The sequence below is a fragment of the Stomoxys calcitrans genome, chromosome 2 (assembly GCF_963082655.1).
Source record: "Stomoxys calcitrans chromosome 2, idStoCalc2.1, whole genome shotgun sequence".
In the NCBI taxonomy this organism is placed as follows: domain Eukaryota; kingdom Metazoa; phylum Arthropoda; class Insecta; order Diptera; family Muscidae; genus Stomoxys; species Stomoxys calcitrans.
Window position 1 is genome coordinate 86994448 of NC_081553.1, and position 19288 is coordinate 87013735.

Sequence of the window (19288 nt, forward strand, 5' to 3'; positions counted from 1 at the left end):
AAGCAAGCTAAAAGTAACAGCAGATAACGGACAGAAGAAAGAATGCAATTACAGAGTCACAAGCTGTGAAAAAATTTGTCAACGCCGACTATATGAAAAATCCGCAATTACTTTTTGGGCAACCCAATAGTATACGTGTATTCGGGTGTAGATTTCGAATATGGCAAAAAAAAATAGGTCCAAGTAATTGGGGGTTGTCCCATCCCATCCCATCGTTGATACACATTTCCCTGGAAATTCTCTTACGGACAACGTTGCGCCAGAAGAGTTTTTCAAAATTTGCAAATTTTGCCCATGAACATTGCACTAAGGAACAGGGCAAACTTCTCACATATCAATGAGTGCAGTTCGATACAAGTTTTAAGCTCAATGATAAGGGGCCTGCCTTTTATAGCCGAGTCCGAACGGCATGCCGCAGTGCGACACCTCTTTGGAGAGAAGTTTTACATGGCATAGTACCTCCCAAATGTTGCCAGCATTAGGATGGGAAAACCACCGCAGAAAATTTTTTCTGATGGTCTCGCCAGATGGTTGTTACTTGTACGAAAATCCTTTGGGCGATACGAAGTTTCGACTCCTTTAAGTCGCCAGACCCTCTGATGATGTATCACCTCTTGAATTACAAGCTGCGTCTGATATACTGGTTCTCTGGCTCAGAAAGATATACTCTGCTTGTACCAGAATGTCATATATACCTGTGGAATGGAGGGACACGAAAGTCATTATCATTCCAAAAGCAGGTAGAACCGGCCACACGAAAGCGAAAGATTTTCGTCCTATTAGTCTGTCATCCTTTATGCTGAAGACTCTTGAGAGGTTGATAGAAACATATCGTAGGGCAAAGATTCCTGGAGATAGCCTTCGCGGCAGCAGCATGCATATCCAAATGCAAATTTTGCCCATGAACATTCCACTAAGGAACAGGGGCGTTCCACTAAGAAGCAGCATGCATATAGCAAAGGCAAATCCACTCAAACAGTCCTTGACGACCTAGGATAGAGGGTTCTCTCGCTGTCAAGGACTATACAATGGTAGCATTTCTTAACATTGAAGGTGCTTTCAATAAAGTAAAATCGACATCAATCATGAAGGAGTTGGAGTTTCTAGGCATCAACTCTACCGTAAGAAAGTTTATTAATAACTTACTTACTAAAAGATGCATAACGGCAGGCTTGGGATCTGTGGATCTAAAAAGATGGGTCAGCAGAGGAACTCCTCAAGGAGGTATAATGTCTCCGCTACTTTAGAATATAGCCATTAACAATATATTATTGTCTATGGAAGAAGAATGCGTAAAAGTGGTGGCGTATGCTGATGACGTGGCAATTGCGGTTAGGGGAAAGTTTCCCAGCACTCTATGAGATACCTGGGTGTTTTGCTGGACAGGCAATTTAACTTTAAGTCCAACATTTTAGAAAGGGCAACCCTTGCCCTTTACAACTGCAAGAGAGTCAATGTCAAAAGTTGGGGGTTTAGACCGCGTGTCATGCATTCGGTATACACTGCAGTTGTCAGACCTATAATGCTATATGGTGTTGTGGTCTGGTGGACGGCGCTTCAAAAGTCCACCTACTGTTCAATACTTAACCGCATCCAGAGGGTGGCTTGTTTGTGCATCACAGCCGCACTGAGGACGACTCCATCTGATGCACTGAATTTAATGCTACATCTTATGCCTCTGGACATTGCGGCTACACAAATTGCAGCGACCACTATCGTGAGGTTAAGGGAAATGCTTTATTGATCATGTGGCGGCTACGGAAACTGTGTTATCTTTGATACAATATCCGATGTTCCCGGCAGTGTGGATTACACCCTACCTGAGCCGATGTTTGATAAAAAGTCGTGTACCACTATTCCTGATAGAACCGATTGGAACTACGATATCCCTGGTAACAGAAGTTACATAGACTTCTATACATATGGTTCCAATCCAGGTGGGCTTTGGGTGTACTCTAAAGAAAAGGTTACCCGACCCAGGGGGCTGTGAGCATTCCAAGTGTATGTGGCCTAATCTAGACTTGAAGAGGTCTACTGTTTTGCTATCATTGGCTAGAACAGACATCTCAGTCCTTGCGCCCGTCATGACAAGTCACTGTCTAATAATAGAATAACTGCTGGTAGACTAAAGATTGCTAGCAACGACTTTTGCAGAAGCTGTGAGGACATCGAAGAAGAAACAAGTAAAAGCGTGCTAAGTTCGGCCGGGCCGAATCTTATATACCTTCCATCATGGATCGCATTTGTCGAGTTCTTTCCCGGTATCTCTTTTTAGACAAACAAAGGATAAAAGAAAAGAATTGCTTTGCTAATTGAATTGAATGTTGGAGACCATAGTAGAAGTATATGTGTAACAGTTCAGCCAAATCGAATAAGAGTTGGGCCTTTTAGGGGCTCAAGAAGTCAAAACGGGGAGATCGGTTTATTGGGGAGCTATATGAGGCTAAAGATCGATTCAGACCATATTTGACACGTATGTTGGAGGTCATGGAAGAAGTCGTTGTACAAAATTTCAGCAAATCGGATAATAATTAGGCCTCCTTGACACGTATGTTGGAGGTCATGAAAGAAGTCGTTGTACAAAATTTCAGCAAATCGAATAATAATTAGCCAAAATCCCAGATCGGTCAAAAGTCAAAATCCCAGATCGGTTTATATGGCAGCTATATAAGGTTATAGGCCGGTTTGAACCATAATTGGCACAGTTGTTGGAAGTCATAGTGAAACACGTCATGCATAATTTCGGACAAATCGGATAGGAATTGCGCCCTTTAGAGGCTCAAGAAGTCATGACCCCAGATCGCTTTATATGGCAGCTATATTAGGTTATGGACCGATTTAAACCATACATCGCACAGTTGTTGGATATCACAACAAAACACGTCGTGCGAAATTTCAATCCAATCGGATAAGAATTGCGCACTCTACAGGCTCAGGAAGTCAAGACCCAAGATCGGTTTATATGGCAGCTATATCAGGTTATAAACCGATTTGAACCATACTTAGCACAGTTGTTGGATATCATAACAAAACACGTCATGCAAAATTTCAGCCAAATCGGGTAGGAATTGCGGACTCTAGTGGGTAAAGAAGTCCAGATTCAAGATCGGTTTATATGGCAACTATATTAGATTGTGGACCGATTTAAACCATACTTGGCACAGTTGTTGGAAGTCATAGCGAAACACATCATGCAAAATTTCAGCCAAATCGGATAGAAATTGTGCCCTCTAGAGGCTCAAGAAGTCAAGACCCAAGATCGGTTTATATGACAGCTATATCAGGTTATGAACCGATTTGAACCATACTTAGCACAGTTGTTGGATATCATAACAAAACACGTCATGCAAAATTTCAGCCAAATCGGGTAGGAATTGCGGACTCTAGTGGGTAAAGAAGTCCAGATTCAAGATCGGTTTATATGGCAACTATATTAGATTGTGGACCGATTTAAACCATACTTGGCACAGTTGTTGGAAATCATAACAAAACACCTCATGCCAAATTTCAGCCAAATCGGATAAGAATTGCGTCCTCTAGCGGCTCAATTAGTCAAGATTTCAGATCGGTTTATATGGCAGCTATATCAAAACATGGACCGATATTGCCCATTTACAATCCCAACCGATCTACACCTCTAAGAAGTATGTGTGCAAGATTTCAAGCGGCTTGCTTTATTCCTTCGAAAGTTAGCGTGCTTTCTACAGACGGACGGGCGGACGGACGTACAGACGGACGGATAGACGGACAGACATGGCTAGATCGACTTAAAATGTTACATATATACTTTATGGGGTCTAAGACGCATATTTCGAGGAGTTACAAACAGAATTACGATAATAGTATACCCCCATCCTATGGTGAAGGGTATAAAAACTATAGAATACCTTCTGTGTGTGTGTCCCGCGCTGGCAGTCAGAAGGAGTTTCACTTTAAATTCTCATTTCGTTGAGAACCTGTCTGCTTTAGCGGATGTGAACATCCGCAAGTTGTTGGGCTTTTTAAAGCGATCTGGATAGTGCAACGGTAGGAACTAAAAGGCATCTCTCTTCTTCTGTTCCTGTGGTATCACAATGGACGAAAACGTCTAAGTGAGTCTGATGTCAGACTGCCACTTAAACCTAACCTAACATAGACGGAGGCGACCGTAGCGCAGAGGTTAGCATGTACGCCTATGACGCTGAACGCTTGGGTTCGTATCCTGGCGAGACCATCAGAAAAAGTTTTCAGCGGTGGTTTTCCCCTCCTAATGCTGGCAACATTTGTGAGGTACGATGTCATGTAAAACTTCTCTCCCAAAAGGTGTCGCACTGCGGCACGCCGTTCGGACTCGGCTATAACAAGGAGGTCCCTTATCATTGAGCTTAAACTTGAATCGGACTGCACTCATTGATATGTGAGAAGTTTGCCCCAGTTTCTTAGTGGAAAGTTCATGGGCAAAATTAGCAATTAACCTAACATAGGCAGATAGACAGACATAACTAAATCCAATTAGAAAGTGATTCTTAACCAATCTGTATCCTTATCAGTAGGTCTATTTTTCTTCCTTCTGGGTGTTACAAACCAATGCACTAAGTTATTGGGTTGCCCAAAAAGTAATTGCGGATTTTTCGTATAGTCGGCGTTGACAAATTTTTTCACAGCTTGTGACTCTGTAATTGCATTCTTTCTTCTGTCAGTTATCAGCTGTTACTTTTAGCTTGCTTTAAAAAAAAAAGTGTAAAAAAGTATATTTGATTAAAGTTTATTCTAAGGTTAATTAAAAATGCATTTACTTTCTTTTAAAAAATCCGCAATTACTTTTTGGGCAACCCAATATAATACTCTGTAAAACAGTATATAATAATATAATACTCTGTACAACAGTAGTGATATAAAAATCAATGGAGATTTCTTGTTTTTTTTTTTAAGCTTAATGCAAATGCAACACATGATGGATTGTGTATTGAATTCAGCCTAGCCGGTGACCTGTTTTCATTAAAACTTTAACCATATGAAACCTCACATTAAGTCATTGTTTCTAAAGTACATATTATTCTACTCTCACTTCATTGCACCATATTCAGGCGGCATTGTTAAACAGTTATAAATTAATGACGTTCATATTTCATTATGAACTTTTATTCAAAGCGCAAATGTTGGTTGGTTGAATGCAAAAAATTTGCCAGCGGTTAACGCAAAACTACCCAAAGCATAACAAAGTTACCAACCAACTTTATTTAAAGTTTTGAAAAATTGCACACAAAATAAAAATACTACATCATTTAATTGCAATGAAGCTCTGTCACACATAGCATCCACAAACTCTATAATGTGGTTTTAATGGAAAATTTGCGAAAAAACATATATGGAAACGAACGGAAAAGTTTTGAGTAAAATTTGGTTTGTTTTATTTCCACGCAAATGGAGTTCATTTAATACCTTAAAATGACATAAAGTCAATTAGCAGAGTTCGAGTAGCATTTTTGGTTGTTCATCCAACTACAACATTTATAATGGAAATTGTTTTTTGAAATGGCTTCTGAGAATTTTATGTATGATTTGGCGGAAATCATGACAATAAGCTTAATATCAAAAAGGGATTGATGAATTGTATTTAAAAGTGAATAACTTCCTCTTCGGCATCATGAGCAACATCATCGATGTGGAGGAAGACATCATCATAAGCATAATCATTTTTTTTTTTAACTGCATCCTCATCTCTTCATGTTCTTATTTTCTCCATTCAATCCCATTCAATTGAACATTAACATCATATTGAGTTTTATCTTCGTCTTTTCATCTTTAGCATTTTCGAAAATGTGTAATCCTTAAAAATAAATTGAATATCAACTTGAAAAATGTTCACAGACAAATGATTGATTGATAGCATGATTTATATGCATCAGCCACAAGTATATTGGCGCAGAGTTTCCTGCCACATACGGATTATTAAATTTGTACTCTACAAAACTTCAATTGATTAGCTTTGTGAGTACAAAATAAGAAGAATCCAAAAGATGGGCAACCTACCAAATTTTACATTTTCATTCCATTGACATGTTTAGTAGCTAACCAGGTGTGCTTTTGCTGCCTACTTAAAAAGCTTTTTAAAAATGTGTTTTTCTTTGACTATTTGGTAGCTGGTTCCAGAGGATCAAGATATTAAAACCATGACACTTGGTTTAAATCCCGTATTATGCAATGCTTATATACTTCAACAAAAATGTCATATACTGTTGTGGTCTGGTAGACTAGACTTCAAAAAGTCCATACTCTTCAACAGTTAGTTGCATCCATATGCATATGCGACTTATGCCTTATACACCAGCATGAAGGTGTTGACGGCAGTTGTCAGAACTAAAATGTTATATGGTGTTGTGGTCTGTTGGACATTATTGTAAATATCCTCCTTCTGTTCAATTACATCAAAATATCCATTTCCAACCCATTTGCAAACTTCTCACATATCAATGAGTGTAGTCCGATTCAAGTTTTAAGCTCAAAGATAAGGGGCCTACTTTTTAAAGCCGAGTCCGAACGGCGTGCCGCAGTGCGACAACTCTTTGGAGAGAAGTTTTATATGGCGTAGTACCTCAGAAATGTTGCCAGCATTAGGAGGGGAAAACCACCGTTAAAAAATTGCTATACCCTCCACCATAGGATGGGGTGTACTAGTTTCGTCATTCTGTTTGCTGAGACCCCATAAAATATATATTTTCTTGAGCGTCATGACATTTTAAATAGAACTAGGCATGTCAGTCCGCCTATCCGTCCGTCCGTCCGTCCGTCTGTCCGTCCGTCTGTCCGTCCGTCTGTCCGTCCGTCTGTCCGTCCGTCTGTCCGTCCGTCTGTCCGTCCGTCTGTCCGTCCGTCCGTCTGTCCGTCCGTCTGTCCGTCCGTCTGTCCGTCCGTCTGTCCGTCCGTCTGTCCGTCCGTCTGTCCGTCCGTCTGTCCGTCCGTCTGTCCGTCCGTCTGTCCGTCCGTCTGTCCGTCCGTCTGTCCGTCCGTCTGTCCGTCCGTCTGTCCGTACGTCTGTCCGTCCGTCTGTCCGTCCGTCTTTCCGTCCGTCTATCCGTCCGTCTGTCCGTCCATTTGTCGGTCCGTCCGTCTGTCTGTCGAAAGCACGCTAACTTCCGCAGGAGTAAAGCTAGTGGCTTGAAATTTTGCACTAATACTTCTTATTAGTGTAGGTCGGATGGGATTGTAAATGGACTATATCGGTCCACGTTTCGATATAGCTGCCATATAAACCGATCTGGGATCTTGACTTCTTGAGCCGCTAGAGGACACAATTCATATCCGATTTGGCTGAATTTTTGCATAAGGTGTTTTGTTATGACTTTCAACAACTGTGCTAAGTATGGTTCAAATCGGTCCATAACCTGATATAGCTGCCATATAAACCGATCTGGGATCTTGACTTCTTGAGCCGCTAGAGGACACAATTCATATCCGATTTGGCTGAATTTTTGCATAAGGTGTTTTGTTATGACTTTCAACAACTGTGCAAATAATAGTTCAAATCGGTTTATAACCTGATGTAGCTGCCATATAAACCGATCTGCGGTCTTGACTTTTTGAGCCACTAGAGGGTGCACATACTTGTTGAAATCACTCTACAGCCTAAAACTCAAAGATGGCAAATATCACTGTTGATTCTTAAAATCCTATTTTTGCCCCGATTTCAATAAACCACCGGGCCGAGGTTGGATAAAGCGGTCTCTCGATTTAAGTTTTGTAGAAACTGTGAGGATATTGAAGAAGAAGAGACTATAGAATACCTTCTGTGTGTATGTCCCACACTTGCAGTCAGAAAGAGTTTCACTTTAGGTTCTTATTTCTTTGAGAACCTGTCTGAATTAGCGGGAAGTTTACCAGACGGGCTTATAAGTCTTTGTACAACTTAACACATTAAAGGCGAGCTGGAATTGATTATTTAGTTAGGTTAGACTGAGTTGGGTTAGATTGAAGGATTTGTGGCTAGAATCACATTTGCTGACCGTTTCACTGGAAACCCAGTTGTGTTCGCCTTAGAAAAGAGAAGAAAGAAGAAGATGGAATAGAGAACAAAGAGATATTACAGAAGTTCGCTTCATACTGTGTCCAGCGTTAAGTTAAAGATCTGACGTTGCCTCGCGATATGTTAAGTTCTACTGCCAGCCACCGGGCGTTGGTGTTGGTCACCTGCTGTTACCACAAAAAGTTTGGATACCCACCACCACAGATATATATTTTATCTATTGTTTAAGGGCTCAACACCTTAAACATCTGAAGATCTTTCTATCGTCTGATGACAGCTACATCAAAATATGGTCCGATCTGGACCATACGCAGCGCGGATGTACAGAGGTCTAGCACAAATCACTGTTCCCAATTTCAATCCTTCAATAGTTGCACCTTTGATCGGTCCAGGACTTTTAGTCGGAAGATTGGTCTATCTGGAAAATTTTTTACAAATGGAGACCACTCTCGACCATCTTTGGTATGATTGTCGAGCGGTCCAATTCGAAACAATATTCAAAATAATAGCGAACTCGCAACCAAAAATACTACTTTGATAATCTAAAAATACTTATTGGCATATCGATCTAAATGGGTCTATATCTAAATATGGTCAAATCTGGGCTTAAAAACTTAAATCGGGAGATCGGTCTATGTTATACATTCAATACGAATTTGGGTGTAATCAGATAATAAATGCGCTTTTTACGGACCAAAGGCTCAATTTTAAGGTCTGCCTAAGACAGGTATTCAAATATAGACCGATCTGAACCGTATTCAGCATTGATATCGAGAGGTTGACTGGGTACGTTAGATTAGGTTAGGTTGTAAAGAAGGTGCGGATATTAATCCGCCCCATTCCAATCTGGACATATACCTAAGCCAGTAATCGGCTTGTTGTGCGCTCTAGAAACTAAAAAATAACCTCGAAAAAGACCCAATGACTGAAATGTCTGTTCTAGCCAGCATCATTAAAGCCGTAGACCATTTCATGTCTAGATTAGGCCACATAATGTTGGAGTGCTCATAACCCTCCCTTTGCAAGCGTCTGTCATTTCGGGCGTGATCCTGGAAACTTAGCTTACGTGTCACTAGAGGCTTACCCACTGATTCCAGTTTCCCTCGAATGTGTTAGTACCGCAAGCTCATATGTTTTACAATTCTTTGGAATATCTCTGAGACCAGGCATACAAAACAGATGCATTTTTAACTGTTCAGCCATCTCGTTTAGAGATCTGGGACAGTTTAAGGCAGATTTTGAATTCAGCAATATGTTAAAGCGTGCTAAGTTCGACCGGGTCGAATCTTATATGCCCTCCACCATGGATCGCACTATTCAAGTTCTTCGAATGATTTTTTCCAATATACATGAGCAACATCAATTTATTGACCTATATGGACTGTACTTGTCATGGCTGTTAGAAGTCATAGAAAAATACACGTCCAAAATTTCAGGCAAATCGAGTATAAATTGCGCCCTCCAATGGCTCAGAGTGTCAAATTGGGAAATTGGTTTATATGGCGACTGTATCAGGTTATCAACCGACTTGGACTTGGCACAGTTGTTGGAAGTCATACCAAAACGACATATGCAAAATTTCAACCAAATTGGATAAGAATTGCGCCATTCAGAAGCTCAAGAAATCTAATCGGGAGATCGGTTTATATGTCGGCTATAACAGGTTATAGACTGATTTAGATCATACTTGACACAGTTATTGGAAGTCACTTCTAAACAATATGTGCAAATTTTCAGCCAAATCAGATAAGAATTGTGCCCTCTAGAGGCTCAAAAAGTCAAGACCCAAGATCGGTTTAGATGGCAGCTAAATAAAAATATGGGCCGATTTGGCCCATTTACAATCCCAACCGACCTTCAGTAACAAGAATTATTGGCGTAAAATTTCAAGCGTCTAGCTTTACTCCTTCGAGAGTTAGCGTGCTTTCAGTAGACAGACGGACGGACGGACATGGCTAGATCGACTGAAAATGACCAGACGATCAAGAACGTATGTATTTTATGGGGTCTAAAACGCATATTTCGAGGTGTTACGAACAGAATGACGAAATGCAAATTTGCGCATGACCATTCCATCAAGGGACAGGGGCAAACTTCTTACATATGACTGAGTGCTGTCCGATTCAAGTTTAAGCTCAATGATAAGGGGACTCCTTTTTGTAGCCAAGTCTGAACGGCGTGCCGCAGTGAAACACCTCTTTGTGGAAAAGTTTTCATATGGCATAAAATATGGTATAGTACCTCACAAATGTTGCCTGCATTAGGATGGGTTAACCACCGGTGAAAATGTTTTGTGATGTTTTACGATTCGAACCCAGGTGTTCAGCGCCATAGGCGAACATGCTAACCACTGCGCTAGGGTGGCCTACATCTCCATTGCAAGGATCTCCGCTTGATCTCGTTATGATGCGATACACAAACATATTGTTAATTTTGAAGTGTTAGAGTTCGCCAACAATAGCCAATCGGGATTTTCCAGCCAAATATAACTTAATCACCTTATTACGCTTGAACACCGTCACGAATAATTTTCTATTATAATAAAATCAGAGGCAAACGCTTTCGGCAGCTTATAAACAATAGAATGTGCTCTGGACAAAATAAATATCATACAGCTGTTATTTCTAAAGGGTGATTTTTTTGAGGTTAGGATTTTCATGCATTAGTATTTGACAGATCACGTGGGATTTCAGACATGGTGTCAAAGAGAAAGATGCTCAGTATGCTTTGACATTTCATCATGAATAGACTTACTAACGAGCAACGCTTGCAAATCATTGAATTTTATTACCAAAATCAGTGTTCGGTTCGAAATGTGTTCAAATTTTGACAAATTTTGTTCAGCGATGAGGCTCATTTCTGGTTGAATGGCAACGTAAATAAGCAAAATTGCCGCATTTGGAGTGAAGAGCAACCAGAAGCCGTTCAAGAACTGCCCATGCATCCCGAAAAATGCACTGTTTGGTGTGGTTTGTACGCTGGTGGAATCATTGGACCGTATTTTTTCAAAGATGCTGTTGGACGCAACGTTACGGTGAATGAACACATTTCGAACCGAACACTGATTTTGGTAATAAAATTTAATGATTTGCAAGCGTTGCTCGTTAGTAAGTCTATTCATGATGAAATGTCAAAGCATACTGAGCATCTTTCTCTTTGACACCATGTCTGAAATCCCACGTGATCTGTCAAATACTAATGCATGAAAATCCTAACCTCAAAAAAATCACCCTTTAGTTTGACAGATATACCATTATGAACTTGGTAGCACCTTATGTCAGCTGCCCTGTTGTTTAGTCCTTCCTTTTTACTAGGTTCCCATAGGTTAGGTTGGGTAAGGTTCGCATAACTATGTTAGTTTTTACTTAATGCTATATGTACTCCTTACTTCATAACCCTTTCAATACATTTGAGGTAACTACATTTATTTTTGAAGCATACTTAAGATTTTGCCTTTTAATTCTTCATTGTTTGTTAAGACAGTCTGATGTTTATTGGTTTTACAGATTGTTCTTCATGTTAGACTTCACATGGAAAGACTGGTTGTTGTTGTTAGTGCCGATGTACTATTGTCGAAGTCATCACTGAATTGTTCAAGTTATTGGCACTGACAATGTGTGATTGCAGCAACATTGCTAATGATGATGGTGCTTCCCTATGTGCTAATGCAATAATTGGAAATAATTTTACATTATTGCTGAAGCACTTCAAAAATCATTTTCTGCATTGCACTCTCATTAGGCAAGAACCACAGGAACTCAAACATCGTAAACATAAGTAAAGGCTGAGGCCCACAGAGCCTCCGTCTTCAATGCATTTGTGTTCTGGCTGTTATTGTTGTCAGGAATACAACCGACCTACCTCCCCTACCACAATATTTTAATTGTTCTCAGAAATTTAATACCACAATTTGAAATATCTTTCATAAGGTATTTGCAACATTGATGCTCAAGATTATTATTGTTATGTTGAGTTGTGCAACTTGTGAACTTGGTCCTTGATGGGCTTTTGAGTCAATAAGTATGGAGAATTAACAACAATAGCAGTGAAAATACTTAGAATTTATTGATATTTACAATCGAAAAGGTTTATTAGCTTCGTGGGAATTTTGTTTACTTAAAAGGAAATTATTTACTATGGTCAGGCAATTATTTCGTTATCAGAGTTTAAAGTGGAGCTTATAAAACAGAGAAAGAGAGAGAACAATTGACATTTCATAGAAACCGGATCAAAAATTAGCCCAGTATGGGTTCAAGAACTTAAAGTGGTCTACGAGATACTTTGGAGATAATTTCCTGTTTCAATACACTAAAAGGAAACCTTTCGTAACCAGAATGAAGTCTTTCATTAATGCAATGAAATTTGTCATTGTTTTGGAACCAAAGTAGAGTGTGCAGACCGTTCGCACTTATAATTCCCTCTACTACGCTCTACAATATCTATGACCTCAATTTTTTGGAATATTCTTATCCGAGGACCCAGATCAGCGCTATAAGTGATCTGGGCTTAATCTTGAAGCCATCAGCCCCATCAGTGAGGGACTTCCTTTCGAAACGGTAATTTTATAATAGCTATAGGAAAGTCCACCACCGTACGGTAGAGATTAGCATGTTCGCCTATGACGCTGCACGCCTGGGTTCGAATACTGGCGACACGATCAGAAAAAATTTTTCACGGTGGTTTTCCCCTTCTAATGCTGCCAACTTTTGTGAGGTTCTATGCCATGTAAAACTTCTCTCCAAAGAGGTGTCGCACTAAGACTCGGCGTTCGGACTCGACTATAAAAACGAAGGCTCCTTATCATTGAGCTTAAACTTGAATCGGACTGCACTCATTGATATGTGAGAAGTTTGTCCCTGTTCCTTAGTGGAAAGTTTATGGGCAAAATTTGCAATTTACATAGGAAAGTCTTTCAATAAAAAACACATACATTTCATAAAAATGCATAAAATCTTTATTGGAATCAATAGTACGATCCATATAGTTTAATGCTTGAAAATTATTTCATGCAAATGTTGAGCGTGACTACACCTCAAATGGTCCATCCGCTTAGTCTAATTTTGGCATACTCTTTCCAACATTTTGGCCGGTATCTCACGAATATATGATCCAATGTTGTCTTCCATTGCGTCAATTGAAGCGGGGTTGTCTGTCGAGCATGAGTTTTAACATAGCCCTAGAAAAAATAGTCTAAAGGCGTTTAATCGCAAGATCTAGGTCGTCCAATCCAGCGGTCCCAAACGTGAAATAAAAAGTTCACCGAATTCGCCTCTCAAAACGTCCATTGTTACGCGTGCTGTGTGGCATGTGTCACCGTCTTGTTGAAACCACATATCATGCAAGTCAACCTCTTTCATTTTGGGCAAAAAAAAGTTGGGTATCATCTCACGATAGCGCTCACCATTTAAAATTACGTTACGATTCACCTTTGAAGAAGTACTGTCCATTGATGCCACCAGCCCATAAACCGCACCAAACTATGAGTTTTTCTTGATCCATTGGTAGTTCTTGCTATGCTTCTGCCAGATCTTCACTCCATAATCGACAATTCTGCTTATTTGAGCCAAAAATGAGCTCCGTCGCTGAAAACAGTTTTTCTATAAAAACAAATTCCGAAAATTCCAAATTATAACAAAAAAATCTGCATTGCGGCAGATCGTTCGGCTTCAATTCTTGCACCAGCTGTATTTTAAAAGGATTCAAACCTAAATCCTTCCGCAAAATTTTCCACGTTGTTGAGTAGCATAGGCCCAATTACTGCGAACGGGACGAATCGATAACTGATGGTCATCATTAACACTGGCCGTTGCAGCTGCGATATTTTCTTCAGTTCGCACTCTACGTAAGCGTGTTGGTGGTTTAACGTCCAACAAAGTAAATTTGATGCGATGTTTAGCCACAGTAGCTCGAATAGCGTTTCAGTGGGTCGATTAAACTGACCATAAAATGGGAGAAGCGCACGATGAACTTTCTCAACAGAGCACGCATATAGCTCACACAGCTTGTGGTTCATACGACGCCTATATTCTCCATTGCCGTAAACTGGTCCACATATTTTACGAAGAATCTTTCTCTCAAATACTCCATGCACTGCCTCATCTGCTTTCACAAGTACCCATGCTTCAGAACTATATAACAAATCAGATAGTATCAGTGTCTTGTATAGTGTAATCCAGAGGAGGCCTTGTTTCTAAAGTGATTATTTAATCCAAAGTATCATCTGTTTGCCAGTATTATTCTTCGTTTTATTTCAAAATAGATGTCGTTCGTTTCGGTTACGGCTGTGCCGATGAAGATAAAGTTGCTGACTATCTCAAAGTTGAGGTTCCCAACTTTCTCCATTTTCCTTATCTCCATTTACTGCCTGACCCATTTCCACAGATTCTCTTTCGATTATTTCAAAGGCTGCAGTTACTACTTCCGGTGACCGACCTATGATGTTGATGTCGTCGGCATAGGTGAGTAGCATGTGTTCTCTTGTGATTACTGTGCCATATCTATTCACATCTGCATCTCGTATAATCTTCTCCAGCAGGATATTAAAGAGATCACACGCTATGCTGTCTACTTGTCGGACACCTCTTTTGATATTAAATGGTTCTGAGAGATTCTTTCCTATTCTTATAGAGGAACGAGTATCAGCCTGCAGAGCCTTATTAATTGTGCAGGGATACCAAACTCTGACATGGCTTGAAATATCTTTGAACGTAAAGGGGTATCGAAAGCGGCTTTGTAGTGAACAAAGCGATTGTAGGTGTTGATTTGTCCTTCTTGGGTCCCAGGATTTGGAGCAATGTAAATATCTGATCTAGAGTGGATTTACCACATCTGAAGTCGAATTGATAGGGCCCAATTATCTCATTGACTTTAGGTTTTAATCTTTCACACAGTACGCTCGAGAGTATCTTGTATGCGATGGGGAGGAGACTTATTCCTCTGTCGTTGGCACATTCCGTCTTGTCACCATTCTTGTGCACGGGACATAGAATGCTGAGGTTCCAATCATCGGGTATGCGTTCTTCTAGGCAGATTGGGCTGACAAGCTGATACGTACGACATATCAGCGGGTCGCCTCCCGTCTTAAATAGTTCAGCGGGTAACCCGTCGGATCCTGCTGCCTTGTTGTTCTTTAGTCGGGTCACTGATACTTGGACCTCATTCTGACTAGGAGTTTAATATTCTATCCCATCAACAGGGATTGGTTCTGCGGTATCCTCTTCGACACCAATGTCGGACACTAGCAGCTGGGTAAAATATTCTTTCGATATCCTCAGCATGCTATATGTATCAGATTTTTTTCTTTGTCTCTGCAGGAGGATGTGCCTGTACCAAAGCTATCTGTTTGATGTTTAATTCTTTGATAGAATTTCCGGACTTCGTTATGACTCCTATACATCTCAATTCGCTCACACTCACGTCTTTCCATTTCCTTTACGGAAAAGACGTCTCTTTTCACTCAATTTCTCCCGATACCTATCCTTCATCTGGCGCGTTGCTACTGATTGCAGGATTGCTCTGCGTGCTGCATTCTCTTGGTCGTACCATAAGTTTCTTGGGGGAGGCTTCCATGCTTCAGAACCATCAGCACGATTAGTATCATTGTCTTGTATAGTGTAATCTTCGTCTGTCGAGAGTTGGCCTTGTTTTTAAACTGCCTTGTTTCTACCCAAGAACGGATTTCGCGGCATTTTTCAATAGAGGCCACCGTAGCGCAGAGATTGGCATGTCCGCCTATGACGCTAAACGCCTGGGTTGGTATCTTGGCGAGACCATCAAAAAAAATTTCAGCGATGGTTTTCCCCTCCTAATGCTGCCAACATTTGTGAGGTACTATGCCATGTAAAACTTCTCTCCAAAGAGGAAAGAATTGTTACATGGCACATCGCCATGCCGTTCGGACTTGGCTATAAAAAGGAGGCCCCTTATTATTGAGCTTAAACTTGAATCGGGCTGCATGCATTGATATGTGAGAAGTTTGCAAAATTTGCGTTTAGACAATGGTGTGCCATTGTGCCATTATATCATCGAAACAAGGAGTGCTTTCATCAAGCAGTTGGGTCAGTCGAGTGGAGTATGCCGTTGCCATCTCTGCGTTTGCAGCTTTTCAATGTCCAGCTTCCTTGCAGCGTTAGATAGTACTTTCTTTGCAATGGTCAAACGGGTGCGAACCTTTGCTGTAACAAGGTAATGATCCGAATCTATATTTGCTCCACAGATCGATCGTACATCTAACACGCTGGATGAATGCCTTCCATCTATCATAGCGTGATCAATTTGGTTTCTCGTGTTTTGATCGGGTGACAATCATGTAGCTTAATGATTACTTTTAAGTTTAAATCTGGTGCTATTAACTATCATGTTTTTTGCCGCGGCGAAATCTATCAGTTTCAACCCATTTCCGAACGTTATCTCGTGCTCTGCTCGTCCTTGTCTTCCTTCGGGGCATGGGCACAAATAAGGCTGATGTTAAAGAATTTGGCTTTTATGCAGATTGTGGCTAGCCTCTCATCCACCGGAGTAAAGTTGGAGACAAGGTGTTTCAGTCTGCGTCTAACCACAAATCCACACCCAAATTCATGCCTCGTGTTATGGCAGCATTAGTATAGTTCGGTACCATTGGTTGTTCTTGTGACGCCATTCCCAGTCCATCGCACTTCCGGTAAGGCGGTAATATCTGCCTTATACTTCTCTAATACATCCGCCATCGCGTATGCTGCACCTTCTCTATAGAGAGTACGTACATTCCAGGTGCATATTCACAAGACATGGTCCTTTTTCAACGTTTTTGCTATTCCTTTATTTCTCATAGTGATTCTGAGAGTTTCCCCAACCGCATGGGTTTTGTGGGATTGCACATGTATCCCTCGTTGTCGCGAGCCGCTTGCGCCAATATCCGACGCTTACCTCCAGCTTTCCTTCAGTCGCCCCTAATCTGGGAACTGAAGCTGATGTTGACCATTAGTTATTTGAAGGCGCCAATAACTCGCCTTGTCATCAGGAGTATCATTGGCACTCAATATTTAAGTAAGAGTCAGTGCCACCTGACCCCTCACTGGGACCCTCCTCTCGAAAATTGCTGACTGCCCGCGGCTGCATTTGCAGCTACTCCGCATAAAAACGGAGCTTTCCACCATCCGCAACCTGTGGGCGCGCCCGTTAGCTTTCAGCTAAGCTTCCCGTGATAACGAAGAAACCACACAACTGGGAGCTCATAGTTCTAGCCTGTGTGGTGCTCATGGTATACCTATTGAAATATCGAATGCTCGTAGAACATTGGAGGATTTTCTTATGATAGGAACTGTATTGTGGCTACTGCCGTCGTAAAAGCGTATAATTTTGTGGCGAAATTGTGTAAAAATAGTATAAGAATTGTGGCTCCTAGAGCCTTAAAAGTCCATATCGGATGAAATTTATGTAAGGGAGCTATAACTTAATCTGACTTAATCTAACCCTTCTAAATATCAATCTACAATTGTGGCTTATACAGCCTTAAATGTCCATATCAATGATAGATATATAAGCCATCTTGTCGCAGAGGTTTGCAGCTCCGCCTATGGCGCCGAATCTCTGGGTTCAAATCCCGTAGTAAAAATCAGAAAAATTTTTCAGCGGTGGTTACATTTGTTAGGTATCCTGCCATGTTAAAACTTCTATGCCAACTGGTGTCGTTAGGCGGCACGCATTTGAACTTGACATAAAAATGTAGTCCCCTTATGTGAATACCGTTAATTGCAAACATTCTTGAAGGAAAAAGCTCATATAAGCCACATAACATATTTTTTCGATTTTCTCGAAACATTATTAATTTCTTTAATTAGTTTTCAACATAAAGTTTATAAGCTTATCTTAAATAAATTCTTATAGTTTCCAGCCTGAAATTAAAGGATAATAAAAAATGTTTTACTCCTTATTCTTTAATCTTAAAATTAATTATTTTTCTATCGCTAATCCCCTTAAGACGCACAAATTATAAAAAAAGTCGCAAATGTTTAAATTCGGCATGTGCCCCTCTACTCATGTGGGGAAACTCGATTGTGATATACTATTGTAATTGCGTGATTGGCATGGGGGGGGGGGGCACCCTCCCCTTACCCCACCCAAAATCAAAAGTGGGCCGATCGGAACAATATGGGTATCAGATGAAAGGTATTGGAGAGTAGAAAATGAATGTGGTATTAAATTTTGAGTCGCGAGTACCCAACGGGCGCCCAAACCCCAAAACTCTCCCAAGCAGTCATATTGAACGTTCAATTCAATATAGGACTCAAATGAAAGGTATTCGGGAGTAGATTACAAATATGGAAAAAAAACTAAGTACATGTAATAGGAGGTGTCCCCACCCCCAAAAACCCCCCAAAATGGGCTTATTAGCCGATCATGGCTATATATGGCACTCAAATGAAAGAAACTTGGGTGTAGATTAGTAAAATTTCATAAAATTTTTTTAAGTCCATGCAATGAAAGGTCTCCCCACTCCAAAAAAACCCCCCAAATGGGCTTATTAGCCGATCATGGCTATATATGGGACTCAAATGAAAGCAACTTGGGTGTGCATTATTAAAATTACAAAAACATTTTTTTAAGTCCATGCAATGGGGGGTTTCCCCACTCCCAAAAACCCCCCATAGGGGCTTATTAGCCGATCATGGCTATATATGGGACTCAAATGAAAGCAACTTGGGTGTAGATTAGGAAAATGACATACAAATTTTTGTTAAAGGCATTAAGGTGGCACTTAACCTCCTTAAAACACCTTAAATAGGTTATTTGAACCACCGTGAAAATATGGGACTCAAATGAAAGGTATTTGAGGGTAGAAAGGGAATCCAGTTTTGTGGCCAAGTGTTTGTGGGTAAGCCCCAAATCACTTATTTCCCGAACATATCAATATTGGGCTCAAATGAAAGGTTTTTGTGATTAAGTCACGAATTTGGTACCTATTCTTAGGGTAAAGTAGCGGAGTGCCAGACCCAGCCCCAAAAACTCCCTCCAATCCGTACATATTTATTGACCATGGTAATTTTGGGCTTAAATGAAAGGTATTTGGGAATAGAGCACGAATTTGACATCCATATTTGGGTGGAATGGCTGAGGTACCATCCCACATCAAAAAAGCACTCCCAGTCATATGGATATAAAGACCAATCACGACTATATAGGGTAGAAATGGAATATAATCTTTTTACCGACTATGGTAATATGATGCTCATATACAAAGTATTTGAGAGTATAGCACGAAACTTTACTTTAAGGCTAAGTATCTGGTTGGCCACATCACTCCCAAAA

At 40.5% G+C, this 19288-nt stretch overlaps 1 protein-coding gene across 1 annotated transcript in view; it reads left to right on the forward strand.

The window, feature by feature from the left end:
* The window catches only part of LOC106091348 (uncharacterized), a 368801-nt gene that overhangs the window by 134633 nt on the left and 214880 nt on the right, over nucleotides 1-19288 (forward strand). The window lies entirely within an intron of this gene.